General features: G+C 35.7%; 1 long non-coding RNA gene across 1 annotated transcript in view; it reads right to left on the bottom strand.

The window, feature by feature from the left end:
- Positions 1-1434: 1434 nt before the first annotated feature.
- The window catches only part of LOC128922835 (uncharacterized), a 68898-nt gene continuing 51291 nt past the window's right edge, over positions 1435-19041 (bottom strand). The window contains exon 3 of the long non-coding RNA XR_008472020.1: positions 1435-3472. This is a non-coding gene — a long non-coding RNA (uncharacterized LOC128922835). The remainder of the gene's footprint in view (positions 3473-19041) is intronic.

The following is a 19041-nucleotide window of genomic DNA, read 5'->3' as shown; positions in this document are numbered from 1 at the left end:
GTATGTACATGTATCGAATGCATGAGTACGGTATAAGTAAAGGGGAAGACAATTCGAAAATTAATTTTTTAAAGCTGTCAAACCCACGCAATGTAAGATGTGCACGCATAAACAAAGTCAAAGGAGACAGACGCATTCATAAACATACAAACATACACATTCATACATATAGTATATGCATGTATATACTAAGATTTTGGTACATAAATATAAATGTTTCTATTTGAATATCAAAAGCATTCCACTTAGGAAATATCTCGGATAGGATATACTTCATACTTCTCCGATTGTATACATTTAGGAATCGTTATATTAGGTATACCTTCCTACCTTTGCTTCCGCCGTTTTTATACTCTCGCAACAAAAGTTGCTAAAGAGAGTATTATAGTTTTGTTCACATAACGGTTGTTTGTAACACCCAAAACTAAACGAGATATAGGGTTATATATACCAAAGTGATCAGGGTGAAGAGTGGATTTCAAATCCGAATGTCTGTCTGTCCGTCCGTCCGTCGGTCTGTGCAAGCTGTAACTTGAGTAAAAATTAAGATATCTTGATGAAACTTGGCACACTTATTTCTTGGCACCATAGGGAGGTTGCTTAGTAAGTAAGCCATAAATAAAGCTATGGAAATAAAATTTGGTATGAAGGATCGCACTATGAAGGGGCATATTTGGATGTAATTTTTTTGGGGAAGTGGGCGTGGCCCAGCCCCCTACTAAGTTTTAGGTACATATCTCGCAAACCAATAGAGCTATATAAACCAAACTTTCTGCAGTCGTTTTTTTAGCCGCTTCCTAATACAGTCCAAAATGAAAGAAATCGGATCATAACCACGCCCACCTCCCATACAAAAGTTAGGTTGAAAATTACTAAAAGTGGGTTAACTCACTAACGAAAAACGTCAGAAACACTAAATTTCACATAAGAAATGACAGATTAAAGCTGCACTGAGATTTTTTTACAAAATGGAAAATGGGCGTGGCGTCGCCCACTTATGGGTCAAAAACCATATCTCAGGAACTACTCGACCGATTTCAAGGTTTGTAATATTTTCATTACATCCCAATGATATGTTGTGAAAATAGGCCAAATCGCTTCACAACCACACCTACTTCCTATATACCGGAACTTTGAAGACAAGCTGAATCGTTTAGTTTACAATATATAAAGTAAGTACTAGTGAAGATATTGGTGCAGCACTTTGCACAAATACTATGTTAATAGTGTGGCAGCCCCATTCTAAAAATCGCCGAAATCGGACCATAGGTTTTTAAGGCCCCATACATCGAACACGAGGACCTCGGTGCTTCTAATCTAATATTATGGTCTCCAACTTTCAATGGACTTTATACAATATATATGACGAATATGTGGGTCAAATTATGTATTATATAATATAAATAAAGTTAAATATTTATATAAATTGCGAGAGTATAAAATGTTCGGTTACACCCGAACTTAGCCCTTCCTTACTTGTTTTTTGTAAATTTAAGTTTTTTTTTGTACATAAACGGTTACAAATGTCGATGAGCCTTAGCCGCACTTTTCTTGGAATTAAAAAAGAAAAGCAAAATTTCCCGCAAATGTCGAGAATTCGGCTTAAAAAGTGACATTTTCAGTTGAGATGCAAACAGATCTCTACAAATATTTAAACTCTAATAAATTCACGTTATGAATCTTGCGACATCTATGTGCACTATATTGTCACTTATAGTCTTCATAAAAAATTAAAAACTTTCTTCGCCACTGACAAACTTTCACTAGACTAAGGTTTCAGCATTTCAGTTGTCAAATTTTCGAAAACAGTCGAGATCGCCTAGAATCAATATTCAACATTTTAACAAAATGACAGGCGCCGACTGAATAAATCGTCAGCACACGAGGATCTTTCGATCCATATCTAGAAGATTTTTGACATAATCAACGACTTACACGTTTCAACTTTCCAAATGAGATACCCATAGAACATCCCCAAACCTAACCCAATCTAACCTACGGTGCATAAACATCCGCTAAGGTCAGATATTTTTCGAAACTGTCAAAGAAATACCATGAGATTTTTAAGACTATATTGACTTTGATCGCTTTATCACCGTTCGTTATATCTAGTTTTCGAATTGACCAATGCTAGTCGTAGCTTCATGAAATGTAATTCAGGTCGCTCCGGTTCTTGTGCAGATACAAATCCGAATGTATTTTTAAATAAGAGAACATTTTGAAAATCGGATCGGAATCCGATCTGGTCTCTTAGAAATGAAACTCAATGTGGAGAATCCTATCCGGAAATCTTTATTGAATTATAGCAACTGTTTAACAAGTTTTTGTGATATAAACTAGCAGAGATCATTTAATTTCCTACAGGGTTTCAAGCGGCAAGGAAAATACTGCCTTTACAATGCCAAGCCCTATAATGGGCTTAAGTTTCCAACAAATAAATGAAGAGGATACAACAACTATTTATGGACAGAGATCGTTGCTGTATTCAAGGAATTCCGACATTGAAATGAGGAAGACATTCAAACGACTAATCTCGGCCAATACAAATCAACTCAACGACTCAAGAAACGACACACAAATTCGTAACTTCAAACGAACTTAAAAAAGTAGTTGAGAAAAAAACCAAAAACTACTTCATTTCGACGAACAAACCGAAATTGAGGCGATGCTTCATGGAGAGAACTTATTGTTGTCGTTGTTGTAGCTTAACTACACACACACACACACCTTCTATCAGCAACAACAGTTCTGACACCTTTGTGTGCGGTATTCTTTTCAAAACGTCGAAGCGCACAACCAATTAAGATGTCCTACGGAACGAACTCAAAAGTAACAAACAACTCAATGCCGGAGCTCAAAACAATTGTTACAAATGATGAACGAGCTCACCGATGAAGACGACAACAAACACAATGCATTTTCAAAGCAATCAGTTGCGGATGAAAGTTGTATAGAATTGCAAAGCAAGCGTATGTGTGTGTGGAGAGAAACTAAGGCGGCGGTGTGAGTTGCTGTCTATAGTGTATAACTATCTTCTGGTTGCATGTGTGTGTGTGTAGGCTAGATAAGTGCCGGTGCAAATGCACCGTAGTTGGTAATGTGGGCTAACATTTCAATTTCCATGCACTTTATGGGAATGCTGAGTTTGAATGCGTAGGCTCAGCATAATGGTACATCTCTATTTTCAACACGGAATGCTGTTATTCGCTGCAAGCATATACATATACAAACATCACAGACATACTCACATGCATTGTCTTGCCTTGCAGGCGGGCGGTGAATGCGTAGGAAAGCATTGTGAATGGTTTGATGGCACTATGTTTTATGTTTCAATTTGTTCTTGTTGTTCTTGCATCGCTCACTCGCTATATACTCGTATATGTGGGCTTGCATTAGCTGTGATCTCGGCATTGACATTGGCTGCATTTCTACACGCACACAAGTGTAAGGCGGCAGCTATGCGCATGTTGTGCTGGAAAAAATAATAATGAAAATAAAAACAACAATAAAATGTTCAGCGAAAAAAAATAATTACGACTGTAGTAAATGCAACTAATAAATATTGTACTTAGCGGCATTCGTCTGCATACATGTAAAGTGCATTTGCGGCTGCACCAAAAAGGATTGAAGGGTAAAGTCTTAAACTCTGCTTTAAGTGTTATTGTTGTTTGTAGAAACATATCATTGCTGTAAATCACGCTATAAAGTGGCACTATTAGTGTACAAGAAACAACACAGCATCAACTTTGACCTCGTTGCATTGCTAAGAGCGAAGGGAGGGAGCGAAAACAACGGAAGTGTTTCGAGTTTGAGCGGCGCATATTTAATGCTAATTAGAAAATGAGAAAATTTTAACACAATATGGTTAGCCGTTTTAAGCACCGAAGTAAATGCTGTGCGGCTTACGAGGTAATGACCCTCATAAAAGTGTGTTTTCTCCATTTTCTCGATAAAAAAAAAACATTACAAATCTTCCTGAGTGTTAAAACTTCCCACACATTCCTTTACTTATCATATATCGCCTCAAACGTGACTTGACACAATTCTTCCTTGGTTTTTTAATGACTTATTTAAAAAAGTTTTGAGTGGTTTTGATATAAGTATAATACATAAGAGGTATGTTCAAACGGTAATTTTCGATTTTTGAAAAAAACTTCATTAATGTTGTCGCCTTTATAATAGTTCTCATTTGATATTATGCGTTTACGACGGAGCTTCTTCCAATCATCGAAACATCGATACTTTGGGCCTTTAGAGCTTTCATTCGATTTCTCGTATGCTTGCAAAATAACGACGCTCATGTTCGCCGATAATGGAGGCTGGACCATCGTTACAGTACTGGTTTTGGTCAAGAATTCACGAATAAGCAACAAAGTGTGAGCTTTTAACAAACGAAAATCGACAAGCTCATAAAAATACTACTATAGGCAGAGTAAGCTATGAATACGGTAGAAAATTTTATCGTACTTAAGAGGAATGCATAAGAACCTACAAATTAGTAAAAAAAAATAACAACTGGACTTTCCAAAGCCATGCAATTTTACAATTCCCGTTATTTTATGAAACCTGATTAACCTATTACAGCACTAATTTATGAAATCTAGTCTAAATTAAGATTAAACGATCAAATAATTTTATTTTCGATCTAAAAATATTTTCATTTCAAAAGCATTCTCATTGGAGGTGCCCAATATTACACACAATTTTTTTTCTATTTAATCCTTTACCCAAAAAATAAAATCTTCAGTTACTAAAAAATCTCGAAGAAAAATATTTGGAAATGCGAAAAATATTGGTAGTGCCTAATAAATCGGTTCCTTCATCCTCTTTATCGCTCTCTCACCCTCTAAAACGCATGTATGTAAAACAAAAGACTTAAGCAACGAACCTACATTTATTTGTAATGCATAAAAAGGTATAACCGAATGTTTTAAGCTCAGTTGCTGGATCGTACTCTTATCAGCTTAATTGGAACCGCCATAAAAATGCTTTCGAATTTTTAATCTAGCTGAATATTTGAATATTTTTTGGTCTGAAGCATGATTCAGAAAATTGGTCATACTAAGATAATGTAGCATACATATCCTTCAAAAATAACATATTATACATAAACCCACAGTTGAAAATCCCCTCCCATATTTTCCCTCGCAAAACCCAAAAAAAAAAAAAAAAAAATAATGTGAAATTATACAATTAAAAGCTATAAAATTATGTTAGTTTAAGTGATTTATAACAGTTGTTTGTTCGATACGTCACTCTCAAAATAAAAATTGTAACCTCTCTATATATTTAACTTAACTCATTGATTGCTCTACCGAATACATATAAATTAATTAAATGATATAATACGCAAACCTATAGTATGGGGTCAGTATAGTATAGGGTCAAAATTTAATGATTAACGGATCTCTCTTGTTGATGAGCTTTAAAGAACCTGAAGTTTACTTGTACTATATATATGTAATTAAAAAAGAAAACTAGAAAAAACATTAACTTCGGCTGTACCGAAGCTAATATACCCTTCACAGGTGCATTTCTTTTAGTAACTATGTGTTTAAGCAAATCTAAAGACGTAAGAAAAAGTAAGTAAAAAAAAGAAAACATTTTACTAATTCTTTTTAGCCGGGTTGTTTGCTTAAAACATTAAGGTTATATAGTTAACCGATCTAAACAATTTCTTCGGAGATTATATTATTACCTTAAGCAGTAATCAATGTCAAATTTCGTTAAGATATCACGCCAAATGCGAAAATTTTCCATACAAGCCATTGATTCCGATCGTTCGGTTTGTATGGCAGCTATATGCTATAGTGAACCGATCTGAACAATTTTTTCGGAAATTAAATTATTTCTATGAGCAATAACTCACACCAAATTTCGTGAAGATATGTAGTAAAATGCATAAATACAAGCCCTTTATTCCGATCGTTCAGTTTGTATGGCAGCTATATGATATAGTGGTCCGATATTGGCAGTTTTGACAAATGAGCAGCTTCTTGAAGAGAAAATAACATCTGCAAAATTTCAAAACGATATCTTAAAAACTGAAGGACTAGTTCGTATATATACATACAGACGGACAGATAGGCGGACATGGCTAAATCGACTCAGTTCAACATACTGATCATTTATATATATACTTTATAGGACCAACGACGCTTCCTTCTGAGTGTTACAAACTTCGTGACAAACTTAATATACCCTCTTCAGGGTATAAATATAAGTATATCCAGAATACAATTTGATATGAAGAGGAAGAAGTACGTATTTAAGTATGTCCGATAGATTATGATCTGCTGATTTCTGAGATTCATGGAAGAATGCTGTATAACTATGATGACGATAATTTTTAATCTTTCAACTGTCAATAACAATTAACAAGATGTTAGAGTTATAGGCTTATGTGAACCACTCCAAATGAAAAAATGCTAATTTTGTATCTTTCGCTAATTGTTTTGACTATTTCACATACAAAGTATGCCTGCCAATTGATTATAAACACTGCATTTGCATAAGGGTAATTAGAAAAGGCAACATATAGTAGTATATGTATAGTATATGTCCATATGTTCAACGATTTGAGCAGGTATGCCTTTGAGTTGGCCAATGTACCGCCTGTGGCCACAACAACAATTATGCGAATGCAAACTTCCACGTCAACAACAACGCGAAAACACCTTTCGGTGTAACTCCACTAACAAATATGTATAGGTAAATTGTTGTTGCATGTGCAACATTCAAATACTCATAATCACACAGAAGACTTTTTTCATTTGCCCCCCTACATACATATGCGAGCTACCAGTTCCGCCAGTAGCTACTCGTATGCATGTAGTGCTCGTTGAGTTTCCTGCCGTTGTTGATTGGGCTGTTTGTTGGCCCCCATTGATTTTTTGTTGTTTTGTTTTTGTTTTCGCTTTCGGCATGCGGGAACTGCCGACGCACATCGGCAAAACTTTGGTATATAAACATAAAATTATATTTAGTCATGCTACATCACTTTGTAATAATTTTCATTTTGGCGCTTGCTTTGATGTTAGGCCGCCACGACGGTGCCACCGCCACACAGATGACTGCAGCAATGGCAAGCCAACTCGGTGTGCGCCAACCGAAAGGCGATGCTGCGAACGCGCCGTTGACGTTCGTCGTCGTCGCTGTCATCGTCTCAGCCATCGTCGTCTGCACGTCAGTCCAACAATTCAAGCGCTGTCTTGGCCATTGCCTCAGGAAGTGCCACTGTGTGGCGGCGAAATAACTTCATCTACTGTCTTCTAAATTATATGCGCCGCACCGCTCGGCATGATGAATACCCACGCGCTTTAATGCCGGTGGCATTGCTGTTTGTTGTTGCTATTGGCCAACAAAATAAACAGGAAGAAAATTGATAAACAGCGGTCGCTTTGCTTTGCGGAATTATCAATGATGTGTAAGTTTACTTCGAGATTCGAGTACGTGGAATATATCTTATAAACTCAACAGTCCTAGTTGAGCTATACAAAAACTTAAATTTAATTATTCTCCAAGCTCGATTTTCTCCACACAAACTTTCACCGAATCTGAAGTTCAAGTAGTCCCGAGTCTTCACAAAATCTATATCTTGAGAGGAGACTTTCTCTAGTTCTCTTACTTCTAATACCCTTCTTCTTCTAATTAAATCTCTCATCTCCTTGCCCTCAAGGAGAGAAGCCTTCCTCTTCAAAAGTGCTTAATCCTCCGAAAACAATTAACGATAACCTTAAGCGGAAAACTATTCAGGATCCGCCTCCTATTAACTCTGAGTTTGTGGCAAAAAATTTGGTAGTAATACCTCAACGAAAATCTATTTTCGTTTCGAGATTCGCTTCGGATACCACAATCGAAGATATAAAGTTTTACATCTCGTCGAAATTAAAAATTAACGATATTGATATTGATGTCAGAAAATTTAACTTTAAATACGAAAGAAACATATCTTCTTTCAAGATTGGCGTTTCAGCTGTTAATTTTCAATTGCTACTTGATGAATCATTTTGGCCACCTGGTGCTTTCGTGCGCGAATTCGAGCAAAAGCAACAAAAACAAACTGTAATTGCTCATATTCCAAAAAATGCCGCGGATTCAAAAAACTAATTATAAAAAATTCATTACAAATTCACTATCAAAATGTAAGGGGTTTAAATACAAAATTAAAAGAATTGTATTTGAACAGCACTAATTGTAATTTTAAAGTCATCGCTTTTACTGAAACTTGGCTTAAACCTCATATCTTTGATAACGAAATATTAAATAGTGAATTTCAAATCTTTAGATGCGATCGACTGAACAGAGTCGGGGGGGGGGGGTGTACTATTTGCTGTGCATTCTTCAATTCCATCTGAAGAAGTAGAAGTTCCTCATGCGGACTTTATTGAATTTAAGTGCATACGAATTTGTATTAATAAATGTTCTATTTATCTAACTTTATCTTATATTCCGCCTCAATCGGACTTATCTGTATATACGCAGCATGTTTCTTTAATAAATAATGTTTTTTCAATTGCTAAGAATACTGATTACATAATTGTTCTAGGCGATTTCAATTTACCGTGTGTATCTTGGAAATCTGTTGACGATTGCATTACCCCTTTTTGCACTCGTTTAAGCTTTAATGAGTTTTTGGAAGAAATGTCGGGGATGGGTCTTAACCAAATTAACTTAATTCCGAACAAGTTTGGTAAATTCTTAGATTTGGTCTATGTTGATAATACTTCAACAGTTTCTGTGGTCCGATCTGATCCTTTAGTTTTGCCAGAGGACTCTTATCACCCTGCCTTGGAAGTTAATATCGAAATCATAGACGAATTACTTGTATGCAACAAACAGGACCTTTGTTCTCGGTTCAACTTTGCGAAAGCTAACTTCAAAAAGATTAATTGTGAACTTTCCAAATTGACTTGGCCTGATTATAGTGGTAATATTGAATTAAATGTATCACATTTTAATGAAACAATTTTTAATATTTTTGAAAGATTTGTTCCGAAATGTTTTATTATCTAAAGAAAAAGTTCAAATTTGTGGTATTCGAATGAGCTATGTAAATTAAAAAATAAAAAAGCTCGTGCTTTTAAACTTTATAAAAGAACTGGAGCTCTTGTTGACTATTTAAAATATTCTAAATTGCGTCGTCAGTTTGAGGAACTTAACAAAAAATGTTATAAAAACTACATAATCAAAGTAAAAAATAATATTATTCGTAATCCGAAATTGTTTTATGGTTTCGTTAACTCCAAACGCAGGATTTCAAATTTTCCGTCCGCGATGAAATATAAATCAACAATGTCATGTGACAATTATATTATTTCTAATATGTTTGCAGAATTCTTCAAATCCAATTATTGTTCAAACTACCCTATGAATGTGCCATATCATCAAGTGTTATGTCCGAGTACTGTAATTAATACACCAATTATTTCTGAAACAGATGTCTTAAATTATTTAGTTACGTTAAAAGATTCGTTTAAATATGGCCCTGATATGATTCCCTCAAGCTTTCTTAAAAATTGCGCAAAATATATCTATCTGCCCTTAACTAAGCTTTTTAACCTATCTCTTAAACAAGGTATTTTTCCGTCAATGTGGAAAAACTCTTTTATATTACATTTGCATAAAAGTGGAGTTAGATCATCTGTTGAGAACTATAGGGGGATAGCTAAAATGTCAGCTATACCCAAACTTTTTGAAGCTATTGTCACTGACCAAATAACTTTCTTAATCTCTCCTTTAATTTCATTCTCTCAGCATGGATTTTGTAAAGGGAAATCTACAGTAACTAACTTGCTTGAATTTGTAAACCATGTGTCAATGGGTTTTAGGGATAATAAGAATACTGATGTTATATATACAGACTTTAGTAAAGCATTCGATAGAGTAAACCACTCAATTCTTTTGCAAAAACTGAATCTTCTTGGTTTTCAACCAAGACTTCTTGAATGGGTATCCTCATATCTTACTAACAGAAAACAACAAGTTTTATTTAATAATACATTATCCGATTCAATTAGTGTCACTTCAGGGGTTCCACAGGGTAGTCATCTCGGCCCGATTCTGTTCTTGTTGTTCATCAATGATATACCTTCAGTAATTAAGTTTTCAGAAATTTTATTATATGCGGATGATGTAAAACTTTTTAAATCATATACTTCTCATAACGAAAGGACTGAGTTGCAATCGGATTTAAATAATTTAGTTACTTGGTGTCACAAAAATGATATGCCACTGAATCTTAAAAAATGTAAAACGATGTGCTTTTCCCGTAGAACTGTTGATCTTTCCCCCTATGTAATAAATAACTTCAGTTTAGAGCAAGTTTTTAGCTTTGTTGATTTAGGAGTTAATATGGACCCTAAACTAAATTTTAATTCTCATGTAAATTCAATTGTCTTAAAAGCTAAAGGTGCTCTTAGCTTTGTTAAACGTTGGTCTAAAGAATTTAGTGATCCGTATATTACTAAAATTCTTTTTACAACATTGGTAAGGCCTATATTGGAGTATGGTTCTGTGGTATGGAATCCTAGCTATCAATCCCATTCTGATAAGCTTGAGTCCGTTCAAAAACAATTTTTACTTTTTGCTTTAGGCCACTTACATTGGGATTCAAGATTGAATCTTCCCCCGTATACTAGTCGTTTAAAACTTATAAATCTTCCCACACTCACTAGTCGCAGAGAAATGCTAGGTATAATTTTTCTAGTAAAACTTCTGAATGGTTTAGTTTGTAGTTCATTCCTTTTGTCTGATATTAAGTTTAATGTCCCATTGCGTTCATCCAGGCAGTTTAGACCATTATTTCTAAAATCTTCTAGAACAAATTTTGAGTTAAATGAACCATTCTGCCGAATATGTCATGATTTTAATTCGCATTCCAGCACATTTGATCCATCTGACTCAATATTTAGCATCAAAAAAACTATTTTGTCTTCTCTTAATAAATAATATTCAGAAATTTTTAACTTTTTGTTTTTATAAATTTTTAAATCTCAGCTGTTGAAATGTTTCTTTCTGTAGCTGAGCAGTTTGAGAACCGGACGCTTAAAAATCTCTTGCCTTTCTAGACTCGGCAAATTCCGCTCGTATGCGGACTGCGCCCCACGCGTCGGTTGGGCGGGAGGAGGGTAATCGTTTGGGTTAATAATAATAATAAAACAAGGAAGGGATCGAGCCTCCAGGACTATAGGATAGGATTGGATCGAAGAATCATTGAATCATTTATAGGATCACTGTTGTTGCTTTGGTAAAAAAAATCGAAACCTCAAGTGATCCCGAGTCTTTCTTCAAAAAATCTATCTCTTCATTGAAGACTTTCTAGTTCTCTTACTTCTAATATCTTCTGAATTAAAATGCGGATTATACGTCGCCCGAACTCTTCACGAATATAAAAAAATGTCGGACAATTTCCCGATGATCTGGAGAATATTAATCTTTCATGCGGTCGTTCCACTTTCCATTCTTTTCTTTTCGGACGGAGATGAAATGTAGTTGACGAAAATATGTTCCAAATACAACACATTATTTACAACCAGACATATTGAATATAGGGGTAGAATAATCACTGTATAAGAAGGAATGTCAAAAAACTTATCTGTCAATTAGTCACGAAATCATGTAATTTTACTCCGCTAAACTATAATACTTTTTAATACTTTAATACTATAATACTTTTTCTAGGCTACAAGATAGTCTTCATTTGCAATATAATAAAGTCATTTAAGATATGATAGACGAATTAATCCCCAGCTTCGAACTAATTGTAGTCTCACATACAACGCACTCGACTATGTCGGTCAACAAATGTTAGAAGAGGTCTTTGGCGTAATTAATATTTTTAAACCATTTGACTATTGTTAATCTAGTAGTCAGAACTCTACGTTGCGTCAGCGATCTATTTAATCAATCTTACTATACTTGTAAAGTTCTGGGGCATTACAATCCGGCGCGTTATCATACCCAGGTTTGTTGACTTCGATTGAGGCTCGCAGGTGACTTAGGGCTTAAACCAATCCAAAACTTAGACGGAATAAAAAGGAAATAAAATAAGAAAACACATACACATTTATTTTCATTTCATTCACACCCGGCGTTGTCCATCCATCTAACAATACTCGCTGCCGTCCTTTCAGCTAAAAGGAAATCCCTACAAAATATTCGATTGAGACATTGGTTGTAATTGAAGGATGCCTACAGAGTCGCGTTGGTAAAGCGGCTTTCAAATTTAAGCGGATTTTCCACTTTAACAAAGTGAATAAATATCGAGAAAAAAAGAATACGTAATGTATGGAAGAAGGTGTAATCCAATGCAATGGCTGTGCGTTCCAACCGGACAGCTACCGTTTCACTTCGCCACAGTGTTGTTGTAATAAATTGTTGTTTTTTGTGTGTAAAAATTTTGAACAAAGAAAACACATTATAAAACGATTGCAATAAAGTAAAAAATACGCGAATACGCCCCACAACAAACGCAGCTAAGCAGCTTGTGTTCAGGGCGGTCCGGCAAGGCCGAAGCAAACAGCAGTCAGAGCAGGAATGTAAGCAAGTGCAAGCCAAAAATCGCAATATTCTCGAAGCTCTCGAAGTTACGTGTAGACAAAAACAAAAATATGTGTGTGTGTTTGGTTGGCTTTTGTTTCGGAGCCATCTCGCGCATGCGTTCATGTGAGTAATCCGCAGTCTCGAATTGAAATGTTGATGGGTGTGGGGCAAATCGCTTTCGGCTGCCACTGTTCTACGCGATTGCATCATAAAAATGTGATCTTATATATTTAAGCGTTGTACACGAGCATATATTAAAAAAAAACAACCACCGCAGTCATGGCGGCCGTGATCAGCACAGCAGCGGCGGTCGGCTTAAAATCGGACATTGCTGCAGGACGGTCTGGATATTTGTTTGTTTGCATCAACAATCAAAATATAAGCAAAAATTTCTGCTTATATTTGTACAATGGGGTAGGACGTACTAAGTTTTTTGCATGAAATATAATATACATATATTCCTAATTCACGCAAAGGCTAGTAATTTCAATGGTCCGAGTATACTATTTTCCATAAAATCAATGTTCCCATGGTAGTGGTTACGTACATTACTCCTAAAGGATCCATTATTTGTCAGAGAACATCAAGGTACATCCTATTGGAAAGAAGGCCAGGGAACCACACCACGATATATTCTGGAATGAGACAGCTTTACTTCTGAACTTGGCTCCACATGGTTTAATAATTCATACACGGTGTAACATTTGGATAAGAAAAGGAAACGAACTAAATTCTGGTGAATGTAAAGTATAAACACTTAGTACTGATATGATAAGAACATTGGAGACGGACATATTTGTGCAGTTTATTTCAAATGTAAATCAGTTCAGAGGCACTTTCGCAATTAAGGAACCGTACCATACTAGGTGAATGCTCTCAAATCGTGATACTTAAAAAGTTAAGTCAAAAAAGGGCGGTGTCTCAGCTGAGGTTTTATTTGATTCTTCATTGGGGCAGCTTTTTGACATGTACATATATGATGAAACGATAGATCTATGTCGCTTTGAAAATCATAATAGATAAATGAAAATCATCATAATGAAATTGCGGAGAAGCGATAATAATTGAGGATAACTCTTTTGCCAACTTCATTGGCATCAGGTTTTTGCTCGGTTTGATGATATGAGACAAAACTTGTTTCGGAATTATATTATTCATTAGACTTCTTTGTGAAAGGATGTAGACTTGTTTTTAATTGTTAGAGATTTAAAGAAGCAAACATTTGTGTGGTCCTTAGACTTCATTTGCTGTCCTAACAAACCTGGTTGTAAGCACATTTGGTTGAAATCACTTCAATATACCAAATCGTGTGGAAAAAGTACTGAATTCTAAACTCAGTTGTCTCTCGTATTAGTATTTTTTTAGAACTGCACGAGAAGATGAACTACTTATTCTTTCTTTGCGATGTATATACCCCTAATACATATATGTATTGTGTACTTGCGGTAAAAATCTTCGACTACGCTTTTTAACTCACTGTCTTCACTGCCAGCCAAGCTTTCTATAAGCTGACGCTGAATATGCCTCAAGAAAAACAAGCAACAACAACAACCAAAAAACAATGTTGCAGTAAGCGGCCGCAGCAGCAACAACAACATTTGATAATAACAACAGCTGCCAGCCACTAATAGCTGGGTAAGTGCATTCTTAATTTATGATGGAGGTATCAAATCGACCTCCTACCAACAGACATAGTTACATACAAACGTACAAATTTATCTACCGTCTCTAGTGCAGCATGCTATACCAGTATTCCTTAAAGATCCGCATTACCCCAGCCAGCGACGGAAGGAGCGCTTAAGTGCGGACGAAATTGTCTAGACTACTACATGTAGCGTGGCTTGGTGGCACCCTTTGCTGCTGCAATCAAAACAACAGTTTTTGTTTCAGTTGTTTCTTATTCTCTTTTTAGTTGTTGTTCTTGTTTTGTCAATTTTCGGTAACTTAATTTCGTATAAGCAACTAGACTTGCGTGTTGCTTTGTGTATAAAGCTTAGAAGCATCACATTAAATTGATGTTTTGATTAAGTTTACGCTTATTTTTCGCTGTAATTAGCTCTGCGGGCAGTAATACTTAATTATGGCAACACAAATAGTGGAAAACATCAAAATATAGTTTGAGGTGAATGGATGATTAGGCAGTCGAACCAAAAAACGCAATCCACTACAGAAATCTTCATAGAAAAATAAATGAAATGAACGATGTTTTAGAAGTCAAGAACTTTCTTCAGGGTTAAATATTAATGAATCGACCGATCTTTAACGTTGATTTTTCGACTTCTAATTTTGTTAGAAAGCGCCTCAGCTTCGGTTCATCTCGATTCAAGTGTGTCACTTAAGCAAGCTTATAATTAATAGTGTGTTGGATGCCAAAGCACTATGGATCACGGTGAGCCCCTGGGCCTTTAAACCATTCTATTGATATTCTTCGAGTCAACTGATTTCTAAATGGTAGATTCGATATAGATTTTGGATAGGGTAGATTTAAAAGAATTTACCCTACTGTGTTATTTATCAGAAAAATCTTTCTGATTGATGAGATATCATGTTAATCACGGCTATCTGGCATTTTATTGTTGCTATAACAACATAGTACGATCCCTAAACAATTTTGAAACATCTAGCGGAGGAAATAATCTTAAATAATCTGTCAAATATATATTCGGAGCCATTTTGATTAATAAAACTGTTCGACTATCGTGGGAACTGCATATCTGACAAGTGAATAATCATTTAACCATGAGGATCGACACACACCATCTCTTTGTCGACTTTAAAGCTGCTTTCGACAGCACGAAAAGGAGCTGCCCTTATGCCACGATGTCTGAATTTGGTATCCCCGCAAAACTAATACGGCTGTGTAAGCTGACGTTGAGCAACACCAAAAGCTCCGTCAGGATCGGGAAGGACCTCTCCGAGCCGTTAGATACCAGACGAGGTTTCAGACAAGGTGACTCACTATCGTGTGACTTCTTTAACTTGATGCTGGAGAAAATAATACGAGCTGCAGATCTAAATAGAGAAGGTACAATCTTCTATAAGAGTGTACAGCTACTGGCGTACGCCGATGATATCGATATCATTGGAAACAACACCCGCGCCGTTAGTTCTGCTTTTTCCAGGATGGATAAGGAAGCGAAGCGTATGGGTCTGGTGGTGAACGAGGACAAGACGAAATATCTCCTGTCATCAAACAAACAGTCAGCGCATTCGCGTCTTGGCTCCCACGTCACTGTTGACAGTCTACCTGGGAACCAGCATTAACAGCAATAACAATGTCAGCCTGGAAATCCAACGCAGAATCAATCTTGCCAACAGGTGGTACTATGGACTAAGTAGGCACTTGAAACGTAAAGTCCTCTCTCGACGAAAAAAAACCAAACTCTACAAATCTCTCATCATTCCCGTCCTACTTTACCGTGCAGAAGCGTGGACGATGTCAACATCCGATGAGACGGCACTAGGAGTTTTCGAGAGAAAGGTTTTGCGGAAGATTTATGGTCCCTTAAACATTGGCAACGGCGAATACCGCAGACGATGGAACAATGAGCTGTATGTGTTATTCGACATTGACATAGTCGCTGGCTAGGTCATGTTGTTCGAAAGGACGAAAGTGCTCCAGCTCTGAAAGTGTTCGATGCAGTACCCTGGTGGAAGCCGAGGAAGAGGGAGACCTCCACTCCAATGGAAGGACCAGTCAGAAGGAGGGATACGTGGCACGCTGTTGTGGACTCGGCTATAATCGCGTAAGCGGTGTATACGCCAGTCAAGTAGAAGAAGAGACTCAGAGACATTATAACAAATATGTATGTATTATCTGTCTGTCAATGATCCCGTTATTAGTATTATATATACTATTATATATTTTCAATATCCAAAAACTGAATTCTTAACAACTAGAAATCTATCTAGAAAACTATCAAGGTAATGAATGATAGTATGTAATGATTATTGGATCTTTACAGTTAACATTCTCTTTTTTATGTTCATTGACTTCAGAGACAAACGATGAAACCATCTGTGTTTATACTAATGGACAAATAAGTTGGTAAGGTAATTACGTTATGGTATCCGAAACGATAGCCACTAGAAACATTACTTGCATTACTTAAACATTGTAAAAAAAACGAAGGTTGCAAAGCTTCACTAATAAAGAGAAACTAAGTTTACAGTGAGTACAAAAAGTTTTCGGAATGGTTTTGAGTCTCCAATAATATTTACTCGAGCAATCATAGTCACTAATAGAGGCATCTTATGGAAAGAGCAGTACTTGGATGGTCTCAAAGGTTGCAGAGGGACCTCCGAATATAAGTAAAAATTTTTAAGAGTTTTTCTCTAAAGTTTTATATTTTTCAGCTTCTGAATGAACTTTTGCAAGTCACTCGCTAATGTACTTCTGATCACATTTAATTTTCCTAAATTTCTTTAGCCAAAAATCAGCTTAGATTATTGTAATTACAGCATAATAAACATGAAGTATGTATGTATGTATTTATGTAAATACACCTCAATCCAGCTGCTGCTTAATCGCTTTTATCGCTTGAGTAACTTCATGGGAAAAAGAAAACTACTTAATGCCACAGTGCGAAAGTACACAGGCACACTCACACGTATGTATACACATTTATGTACGGGTAAGTGGTAATGTAAGCGACCAACAAGTGTTTACATTTCACCCGAAACAGAGGTGTTATTGCTGTTACGGCTAATTAAGATTTTTGGACCGCGCTCAAACATTGCCATCTCAAAAGTAGTTACCATATACTCTAGACAATAGCAAAAAAAAAATAAATAAATATAAAAGTATGTGTGTATGGCAAACACAAAAGGTGAAGTTGAAACAAAAGTAAGAGATTATTTTGAACATCATTATTTAATGCACACGCTGACACATACAAACTAAGGTATGGCTTAATGTACATATATAAAGCCACATATAATTGTACTTACATAATTGTTGTTGTTTCGGTAATTGTTTGTGTTGCTCTGTTATTTGTGTTGTTGTGCTGCTGATGCGCTCACCTGGCTCGCACAAAATTTTTGTTCTTCTTGTTGTTTTTTGAATTTTTTTTTGTATTTTGTTTGTTTGTTCTTGCTTTCAAGATCAAAGTGCCGCATTAAGGGGGAGCTACATCGTTGACTTTTTAATCTTCATGGTGGGTCATTGACTAAAAATAATAATAACTTCCGTACCTAAGGCTGTGGCGAACTGTGCACATTGCGAACTGTGTATTGGCAGAAATACACAAAATAAAAAATAAAAAAATATTGGAAAAGAACGCCGAAAGCCGCAACAATTAATGCACTGACACGACTGTCGACGCTTGCGCTTGGGGAGGATTCAATTTTCTCACACCTTTTTGCCACAGCAGCACCACCGGTCTTCATCACATCGCATTTTATGCGGTTGCGTATTTTCTGCTTTGTTTTTCAAAACATTTATGAATGCTTATTACAAAAAATTGCACAAAAAGTACCGAAAAAAAGTATACAAAAAAATAATGCTAAAAATTTTAAAACAAAATTACAAAAAATCTCAAAAATATTAAGAAATTTTTTTTTCCACCACACAGCAATATCATTACGTAAGCAAACTGTGATTTTTCGCAATATCACTTTTTATTTGCGAATTTATATTTCCGTTGAAAAACATTTTCGATTTCTTTAATGGTTATTTGGCACATAAATACATAATTGCATGTGTGTGTGCTCATGTAGTTAAATGTGCACATTAATAAAAACATACAAATTATTTATTGTTATTTGTCCATAAAATAAGACGTTGGCGATCGCGCTAATTTAGCCATGGGTTGCCGCTAGCTATCATTTATTTATACCCACCACGAAGACCACCTAAGTTGCGGTTTACCTAAGTGTACATAAGTTGTGTCGAAAGCGCCAACAACTACTAATAGCAGCGAGTAAAACGAAAGAAATAATAACAATAAACAATGAAAAAATAAAGTAATACAAGCATCCAAATAAGCAAAAACTAATAGCAGTAATAACTGATAGAAGACCCAAGCTACATGCAAACATACTTATTAATTTGTACAGCACCAAACTGCCGTCGTCACACACACAAATACTCTTTCAAACATGCATATACCACAGTTGAGTGCATAGAAGTAGCAGTGAGACATGATTTTGAACATGGCAGATATGTGAGGTGAGCATACAACCGATACATGTACGTTGTGCTTCGTGAATTCGAAGCTCGGCTACGACTCAACCTAAGATCGTAGGAAATAATTTTATTGAAAGTGATGGTATTCGGGAACCTCCGATAAATGCTGAAGTGCAAAGAAGAAAACGCTAACAAAATATAACATGAATAATGAAGCAAATACTATTTTTCACACAAAAATTGTCTCAGAATGTTGGAAGAACAAATTGTGTATTTGATGTATCTATCTCGTAAGTATAACAATAAACTCATATTTTCGATAAAAATGTGTTTTCTTTAACGGGATATGAAGTTTTCAATCCAAATTTACT

This window comes from Zeugodacus cucurbitae, chromosome 6 (genome assembly GCF_028554725.1).
Source record: "Zeugodacus cucurbitae isolate PBARC_wt_2022May chromosome 6, idZeuCucr1.2, whole genome shotgun sequence".
Classification (NCBI taxonomy): Eukaryota; Metazoa; Arthropoda; class Insecta; order Diptera; family Tephritidae; genus Zeugodacus; species Zeugodacus cucurbitae.
This window is presented reverse-complemented; position numbering and strand designations above follow the sequence as displayed.